The sequence below is a fragment of the Salmo trutta genome, chromosome 14 (assembly GCF_901001165.1).
Source record: "Salmo trutta chromosome 14, fSalTru1.1, whole genome shotgun sequence".
NCBI classification, from domain to species: domain Eukaryota; kingdom Metazoa; phylum Chordata; class Actinopteri; order Salmoniformes; family Salmonidae; genus Salmo; species Salmo trutta.
The window spans coordinates 69,341,176-69,351,415 of NC_042970.1; the positions used below are offsets into that span (position 1 = coordinate 69,341,176).

The following is a 10,240-nucleotide window of genomic DNA, read 5'->3' on the forward strand; positions in this document are numbered from 1 at the left end:
GTAAATCATTGTGATTTAAAAGTCTAAACCGATCCTAGATCCTATAAGTCTGATGTACTCTGGACTAAAGGACTAAGTGACCCAGGTCACACATTCACAAAGCGAGGTCAGCATTGTGCTGAGTCGCTTTGTGAATGTGTGACCTGGGTCACTTAGTCCTTTAGTCCAGAGTACATAAGACTTATAGTGTTATGGTCTGCTTTAGCTGTAGATAGTGGGCACCAACTGAACTTAGAGCCCTTTGTGATGACAACAATGTCAGTCTGATGAAACTGTATCAGACTGATGACAACAATGTCAGACTGATGACAACAATAGACGATGACAACAATGGCAGACTGATGACTACAATGGCAGACTAATGACAACAATGGCAGACTAATGACAACAATGGCAGACTGATGACAACAATGGCAGACTGATGACAACAATGTCTAACATAGAATATGGTTGGCTTATGAAATGTGACAATATGTTTTTTTCCCCATGTTGTCACTACGTTTTCCATCTCTCAAGCATCTCCACCATCAATTCCCCATAAAGTATTTACCATCAATACCACATACAGTATCCATCATCAACACCTCATACAGTATCTACCATCAATACCCCATACAGTATCCACCATCAATACTCCATGCCATATCTTCCATCAATACCCCATACAATATCTACCATCAATACCCAATACAGTATCTAGGATCAATACCCCATACAGTATCCACCATCAATACCCCATATCATATCTTCCATCAATACCTCATTCAGTATCTACCATCAAAACCCCATACAGTATCTACCATCAATACCCAATACAGTATCTAGGATCAATACCCCATACAGTATCCACCATCAATACCCCATATCATATCTTCCATCAATACCTCATTCAGTATCTACCATCAAAACCCCATACAGTATCTACCATCAATACCCCAGACTCTAACACTTCATAACAGCAAAGTAAACAAACATTTCAAAAGGTAAAAATACCCATATGAATACATCAGGTAAACAATCGTTTGGTAACTATTTTCAGGAAAAGATTCAAAAATTCCAAAGATGAACCAATATGCCAATGCGTCCACTTACCACACATGCACATGCACACATACAGACACACACACACCCTCTCCCCCAGATCTCCCATTCCTTCCTCAAATTCCTCCCATATAATAAGAGAAAGGGTGGCAGCGGTGGTGTGATGTGAGTGGAAACACTCTCTTCTTAGCAGTCTCCCTGCTACAATTAATGAAGAGATCACATTATATATTTATTTACATTTATATTATATATTTATTTTCCAGTCATTAGGATTCTACCCCCAACGACATCCTCCTGTTGTTGGTAGCGCGTTCTCCTGTGAGCATTAATTTTGTTTGGCCTCGATAAAAAAAAGGTCGAAAAATTCAAAGCTACCAAACCGGCATTTTTTCTGAAAAACCTGCATGGAGTTTGTATTTCTGGGGTTTGTATCTGTAAACATGGGAATGAATGATTGAGGAACATTTTTACAGGTTTAATTAAATAACAGGGATAAGAAAAGGAAAAGATAAACGCAAAAATGTTATTACATGTATTAAGGGGTTGGTTATTGTTGGCTATTGTTTCAAAGGAACAATGGTTTAATGTTAAAAATCATTTTGAGTGTAATTTTGCTTCACAAGCTGTTATGTTGTGCTGAGCAAGAGTAATGAAAGTGAACATTTTTTAGGAAGCATAGTACTAGTAAGATATATGTGTGTGTGTGTGTGTGTGTGTGTGTGTGTGTGTGTGTGTGTGTGTGGTCTTTACCATGCCAGATGGTATTTACAATGCTTATTGGCATATCATTATTGTAGCATTGGGCAAGTCCATTCATATGCCCTTGCCCAACACCTATATGCATTTACATCAAACCGCATAAGCCTTACCCTACTGTTGATATTGCCAATTGGAAGATCATAGGCCTTAAATGTAGTCTTTTCACATCACAGCATCAACCAATTCAAACTGCCAACTAAAACACATGAATCAGCTCACTGATTCAGAAATAGGTGAACTTGTCACACTTTGACTGCATCCCGACTGGCACCCTATTCCATAGTGAACTACTTTTGACCAGAACCCTATGGACCCTGGTGAAAAATAGTGTACTATATAGGGAATACGATGCCATCGGGAATGCAGCTTGTGTATACATGAGTTCTCTGGAAGATTGGGCCATTTTGAATACTTTTGAAGCCCATGTGAAATGAGTGCTTAGTCATTAGTGTGAAATGAGTGCAGTTATTTCTCAAATGTGCCCGTCAGTGGCAAAATGAGACATGGGAGTAATTGAGGGAAGATAAGGTGTGAATTATGAGGACCAGACTGATAAATGAGGACAGAACTATTGTCTAACTGTACTAGTTAGATTAATACAAAAGAACCATAGGAGAGCAAAGGACAGTATTTCACTGATGGAATCTTGATGAATTCATCCTGAAACTGTAGCATGACATGAAGACAAATTAAATATACTGCAAATTATAAAATCAAGAACAAAGACAGTGAAAATAATCTAAAATGATTTACAGGCCTCCTTATCCAGAATATACAGTCATGGCCAAAAGTTTTGAGAATGACACAAATATTAATTTCCAGAAAGTTTGCTGCTTCAGTTGTCTTTAGATATTTTTGTCAGATGTTACTATGGAATACTGAAGTATAATTACAAGCATTTCATAAGTGTCAAAGGCTTTTACTGACAATTAAATTAAGTTGATGCAGAGTCAATATTTGCAGTGTTGACCCTTCTTTTTCAAGACCTCTGCAATCCGCCCTGGCATGCTGTCAATTAACTTCTGGGCCACATCCTGACTGATGGCAGCCCATTCTTGCATAATCAATGCTTGGAGTTTGTCAGAATTTGTGGGTTTTTGTTTGTCCACCCGCCTCTTGAGGATTGACCACAAGTTCTCAACGGGATTAAGGTCTGGGGAGTTTCCTGGCCATGGACCCAAAATATCGATGTTTTGTTCCCCGAGCCAATTAGTTATCACTTTTGCCTTATGGCAAGGTGCTCCATCATGCTGGAAAAGACATTGATCATCATCAAACTGTTCCTGGATGGTTGGGAGAAGTTGCTCTCAGAGGATGTGTTGGTACCATTCTTTACTCATGGCTGTGTTCTTAGGCAAAATTGTGAGTGAGCCCACTCCCTTGGCTGAGAAGCAACCCCACACATGAATGGTCTCAGGATGCTTTACTGTTGGCATGACACAGGACTGATGGTAGCGCTCACCTTGTCTTATCCGGACAAGCTTTTTTCCGGATTACCCCAAAAATCAGAAAGGGGATTCATCAGAGAAATGACTTTACCCCAGTCCTCAGCAGTCCAATCCCTGTACCTTTTGCAGAATATCAGTCTGTCCTTGATGTTTTTCCTGGAGAGAAGTGGCTTCTTTGCTGCCCTTCTTGACACCAGGCCATCCTCCAAAAGTCTTCGCCTCACTGTGCGTGCAGATGCACTCACACCTGTCTGCTGCCATTCCTGAGCAGCTGAATCAACTTTAGGAGACAGTCCTGGCGCTTTCTGGACTTTCTTGGGCGCCCTGAAGCCTTCTTCACAACAATTGAACCGCTCTCCTTGAAGTTCTTGATGATCCGATAAATGGTTGATTTAGGTGCAATCTTACTGGCAGCAATATCTTTGCCTGTGAAGCCTTTTTTGTGCAATGATGACGGCACATGTTTCCTTGCAGGTAACCATGGATGAGAGAGGAAGAACAATGATTCCAAGCACCACTCTCCTTTTGAAGCTTCCAGTCTGTTATTCAAACTCAATCTGCATGACAGAGTGATCTCCAGCCTTGTCCTCGTCAACACTCACACCTGTGTTAAAACTTCTTAGGGCTAGGGGGCAGTATTGAGAATTTTGAAAAAAATATGTGCCCATTTTTAACTGCCTCCTACACCAACTCAGAAGCTAGAATATGCATATTATTGTTCAGGTTTGGATAGAAAACACTCTGAATTTTCTAAAACTGTTTGAATGGCGTCTGTAAGTATAACAGAACTCATATCGCAGTCAAAACCCTGAGACAAATTCTGACAGGAAGTGGATACCTGATGTGTTGAATTACCTTTAAGCCTATGCCATTGAAACACACAGGGGCTTATTAATATTTGAGCACTTCCTATGGCTTCCACTAGATGTCACCAGTCTTTACAAAGTGTTTTGAGTCTTATACTGTGAGATCTGACCGAACAAGAGCCATGGAACGGTGGTGGCCGATTAGACTCTGGCGCGCGAGTTCATGTTGGGTACTCTCGTTCCAATACGTTTTAAAAGAGAATGCATTCGTCCGCCTTGAATATTATTCATGTTCTGGTTAAAAAAGGCACTAATGATTTATGCTATACAACGTTTGACATGTTTGAACGAACGTAAATATTTTTTTTCCGCTCGTTCATGAAGTGAAGTCCGGCGGGCATAGATCATGTGCTAACAACACTTTGCTTTTTGGACATAAATTATGAGCTTTTTCGAACAAAACTACATTCGTTATGGACCTGGGATTCCTGGAAGTGACATCTGATGAAGAGAATCAAAGGTAATGGATTATTTACATAGTATTTTCGATTTTAGATCTCTCCAACATGGCGGTTAGTCTGTATCGCAAAGCGTATTTTTCTGGGCGCAGTGCTCAGATTATTGCAAAGTGTGATTTCCCAGTAAGGTTATTTTTAAATCTGGCAAGCCAGTTGCGTTCAAGAGATGTAAATCTATAATTCTTTGAATGACAATATAATATTTTACCAATGTTTTCGAATAGTAATTATTTAATTTGTTGTGCTGATTTGACTGGCGGTTATTGGAGGGAAACGATTTCCTGAACATCAACGCCATAGTAAAACGCTGTTTTTGGATATAAATATGAACTTGATAGAACTAAAAATGCATGTATTGTCTAACATAATGTCCTAGGAGTGTCATCTGATGGAGATTGTCAAAGGTTAGTGCATAATTTTAGCTGGTTTTCTGCTTTTGGTGACGCCTGTCTTTGAATTGACAAAACATTACACACAGCTATTGTCAATGTACTCTCCTAACATAACCTAACTTTATGCTTTCGCCGTAAAGCCTTTTTGAAATCGGACAACGTGGTTAGATTAAGGAGATGTTTATCTTTCAAAGGGTGTAAGATAGTTGTATGTTTGAGAAATTTGAATTATGACATTTAATTGTTTTCAAATTTGGCGCTCTTGATATTTCACCTGTTGTTGATAGGGTGTACCAGGGGTGGCACGCTTGCGTCCCACATAGCCCCTAGAGGTTAATGAGAGAATCACTAACATGATGTCAGCTGGTCCTTTTGTGGCAGGGCTGAAATGCAGTGAAAATGTTTTTTGGGGATCCAGTTCATTTGCATGGCAAAGAGGGACTTTGCAATTAACTGCAATTCATCTGATCACTCTTCATAACATTCCGGAGTATATCCAAATTGCCATCATACAAACTGAGGCAGCAGACTGTGAAAATTTATATTTGTGTCATTCTCAAAACTTTTGGCCACGACTGAACGCAATCCATGAATTTTCATTCCACTCAACACACTCCTCACTTCTTTCATTGTTCCATAACTCCCTGGTAAAAACAAGAACCCAACATGCGCTCTAATATTAACCTGTGACATACTGACCTTTGTTCTCTCCCCACTGGCCATTGGCCAGGTGTTGCGGACCATGTCACCTACAGTTGAAGTCGGAAGTTTACGTTCACTTAGGTTGGAGTCATTAAAACTAGTTTTTCAACCACTCCACACATTTCTTGATAACAAACTATAGTTTTGGCAAGTCGGTTAGGACATCTACTGTGTGCATGACACAAGTAATTTTTCGAACAATTGTTTACAGACAGATTATTTCACTTATAATTCACTGTATCACAATTCCAGTGGGTCAGAAGTTTACATTAAACAGCTTGGAAAATTCTAGAAAACAATGTCATGGCTTTAGAAGCTTCTGATAGGCCAGTTGACATCATTTGAGTCAATTGGAGGTGAACCTGTGGATGTATTTCAAGGCCTACCGTCAAACTCAGTGCCTCTTTGCTTGACATCAAAAGAAATCAGCCAAGACCTCAGAAAAAAATGTAGACCTCCACAAGTCTGGTTCATCCTTGGGAGCAATTTCGAAACGCCTGAAGGTACCACGTTCATCTGTACAAACAATAGTATGCAAGTATAAAACACCATGGGACCACTCAGCTGTCATACCGCTCAGGAAGGAGACACATTCTGTCTCCTAGAGATGAACGTACTTTGGTGCGGAAGGTGCAAATCAATCCCAGAACAACAGTAAAGGACCTTGTGACGATGCTGGAGGAAACAGGTACAAAAGTATCTATATCCACAGTAAAACGAGTCCTATATCGACATAACCTGAAAGGCCGCTCAGCAAGGAAGAAGCCACTGCTCCAAAACCTCCTTAACCCTTTCACGCGTGAGTTCCAAATATCTCTAACGGTCGCCCCAGCGTGAGTTTTTTTATGCACGTGATGTTCGAACGTTCTCTCCATTCCAGGATGTGATTGATACGTAACAGTGCATTTAATCCGCACTGTCCTCAAACCAAAGCACGCACACTGTTTTTATTTATATGCTGTTTCAACTTCAATTTCAAATGATTTTCTAACAAGTTTTTATTTTCTAAGAACAGTTTGAATTTAGGTGTGTTCCGCCTCCTCATTCATTCACATAAAAATAGTCATTTTTTATTTTGCGGACAATTTAATTTTTGGGACATTTCTGACCCGGACAAAATTCCCCAAGCACTTTCCAATTGTTTGTGCAGTTCAAGTCTGCAGACATTTGCTAATCTCCCGTCAGAACAGGATCTGCACACGTGTTCACATTTTCCATCTTGTAACGGCTTGTCTGTGGTGTGGCGGAAAGAAGCGCAGGAAGCAGCGAACACGGTGTGGTAATTTTAATCAAACCACAACGTACAAAATTAAAGGGCTCCCAACAACAGGGAAAAATACAACCAACAAGCACAGTCGAACAAACTGCAGTCGACACACAGAAAGACAATCCCGCACAATAGGGAGCGGGCCAGCTGAACTAAATAGCCCTCTTGATGACTAACTCAGGGCAGGTGAGAAAACATAAAAAAAGGGAAAAACAAAAAGGGAATCGGTGGTAGCTAATAGGCCGGTGACGACGACCGCCGAGCGCCACCCGAGCAGGAGGGGGCGCCACCGTCGGTAGGAATCGTGACACATCTGTTGCCCTCATTGTTTTCGTTACTAGTAATAACTTTGGAAATGTGTGCGTTTCTATCAAAGTAAGTGCATTATTACGTTGTAATTGTAGCGTACTGTATGTATGGAGCATAATAGATTTGTGTATATTCTTTATAACCGCGGACACGTGAGGTAACGTTACTCATTTTATAACCTTTATGTTATATTCAATCGTGCTTAGGTAGCTAGCTACATTCTTCTATTAGCTCTGTAAAACAATGCTAGTTGCATCGGAGAAGTATTAGCTTGTGTTGTATTTTGAAGCTACCCTGGCCTTATGACTCCCGAGTGGCGCAGCGGTCAATGGCACTGCATCTCAGTGCTACATCTCATCACTACAGACACCGTGGTTCAAATCCAGGCTGTATCACAACTGGCTGTGATTGGGAGTCCCATAGGGCAGCGCACAATTGGCCCAGCGTTGTCCGAGTTTGGCCGGTGTAGGCCATCATAGGTAAATAATAATTTGTTGTTAAATGACTTGCCTAGTTAAATAAAATAAAACATATGACCATGGTTTGTTTATTTGGTCTATTCAGCATAGCTCTGTTCTGCCCTGCCTTGCCCCCTTGTGGAGCTCAAAAGTTAGTTTCTTACTGTTATAACTCAAATCTGTGATTTTGTCAATGCAATAAACTATTTTTATAGCAGTGTTTATTATGTTATTTGTAATATTGTTTTATTGCTATATCCTTATATTGTATTCTAATTAATAATTCCTCTTTATTCTGTACTTTCAGAAACCACAAACAGTATTTGCCAATATCATAACTGGAACTGGACATCTTTCCAGCTGAAGATTGAGGACAGCTTTTGTATGCTAACGTAAACTCCTTAACAGTTTTACTGGATGAAAACACAGCAAGAAAACACATAGGCCAATATGTAATAGTCGTCTATTTTATTGAAGTATTGGTAGTTGGTTCAACAACAATTTGTTTTACTAGAGGACAAAAAAATTGAATATGCATAACCCATATTTAATATTCATGCAGTGACTGAATAACAACTGCATTTCCACCCCCACCTCTAAAGGCATAGTATTGTCATGACGTTGGCCTCTTTGGGTACAGGAAGGACAGTTGACCCCCTCCCCTTTGTACCATCACCCAACCTACCTTCCCCCCCAACCCAGGGTTGTAAAAATTCCAAGAGGAGAATCTACTACAACATGTTTCATAGAGAGACAAAGGAAATTCTTCCAACTCATAGAATTGGAGAACCTAGCGACATGTGTGTTCTGGAGAAGATATGGAAGATTGATGAAGACTCCAGCTACGAACTGATCCGCTTGGTACAATTTTGTGATACTCAGAAGAGACAATATAGCCATATTACCCTAAAACGGTCTACATGATAGCCTCAGCGATGAGACTGAATCCACATGGGTGTATACAATGTATTATTAAGGATAAAGCTATTTGTAATACATTGAGATGCTATGTACTGATGTTAATGTGATAGAATTATATTTCTGTAACCAAGTCTAGCTCAGTCATAGGCACGCCCCCAGGGACACATACAGGACCAGGCGTCATTTGACAAGCCTGTTCTCTGGGTACTATAAAAGACCCCCTGATTTACATTTCTACAGACCAGGCCTACACTCCATTGCGAGTTGGCTCATAGGTTTGACCATCCAAGTACTCTACTGAAAGTGAACTATACCACGTGGTTAACTTTTACTATCGAGACCGACAGAATAAGAACAAGTCTTTGATATTAATTATTAGTCTGCAGCTAAGCAAATTATATCATCGAACGCGAAGACCAACCACATCCATTCTATGACGACATTCATGAATGTCGCTCTGAACGATCCATTCTAACCGAGAGAGAGAGAGAGAACGCTGACAAACTCTCCATCAGAACAAAACTCTCCAACAAGAATCCCGACGACACATGAGCGTAAATATATATTGATATTGCAATTGTTCCCGAATGAGTGAGCCTTCAATTGTCAATTGTTAATATTAATGAACTCTGTGTAACTTCTCAGCTTACCGTTTTATGACCCATTGTCTAACAGACCAGCCATGCTTGTTAGCCAGTAGGGCACATTACTATGCCAATCCTTGGTGACGATAATTACTGTTTGTATGTTTTCTGTTAATTACTTAGTGTAGTAAATAAATGATTTTAAGACAATTGATGTATGGATGATTTTAGTAAAGACTGGGTTCGTGCAGATAACCAAGAATTACAACTTTCATGATGAGACTGAAACAACATACGGGTTAAGATTGACTGCTATCGATGTAAAATATTACTAAGTATTTTAAGAGTTTATTCAGAGGATAACAGCTCTATAAACGTTCTTCTGTGGTGCCCCGACTTTCTAGTTAATTACATTTACATGATTAGCTTAATCAGGTAATATCAATTACAGAGAAATAATTTTATAAATTAGCATGTCATATCACTTAATCCGGCATACCCAAAGACACGACAGTATCATGGCAGGTCACCTGTCAGGTCAGTCAGTCACTTATTGCTCCAGATGTGCTCAATAATGCTTGAGCATGTGATACTCCTCAAAGCATGGTGAAATACATAGAGGTGTATCACAAACTAAACACATGTATTTTGTCATCTTCCTCTGCTTACTTCTCCTGGCGCCAGACAGGCAGACTTTGCAGTGCCTCCGTGTGCGACTACCTTGAGCAGCAGTTTGAGGGACTTTGCAGGGAAAATGCCGTGCAGTGAGGCGTAGGGGATTGTCTACAGCAGGGCGACCCCCAGTGGAGGGGCACCGAGGGGTGTGGTGCTCCTCAACAGCTCTCTCATGAGGTTCTCTCTGTATTTTTGGTAGGTAATTACTTTACCTATGAGGGAGTGGGGAGGATGAGGAAAGTTAGAGGATGATGAGGCAGTGGGTAGGTTGGTGAGATATTGTCACTGTAATTGCATAATGGATTTGTATGTGAACTGTACATCCAATTACAAAAATACCTTGTTCAGTAATCATCT

General features: G+C 40.2%; 1 long non-coding RNA gene across 1 annotated transcript; it reads left to right on the forward strand.

The window, feature by feature from the left end:
- The first annotated feature begins 7,682 nt into the window (after nt 1–7,682).
- LOC115147219 (uncharacterized) lies at nt 7,683–10,012 on the forward strand. The gene is made up of 3 exons (XR_003866296.1): nt 7,683–7,724; nt 8,011–8,085; nt 9,897–10,012. It is a non-coding gene; the product is annotated as an uncharacterized LOC115147219 (long non-coding RNA).
- The last annotated feature ends 228 nt before the right edge of the window (nt 10,013–10,240 follow it).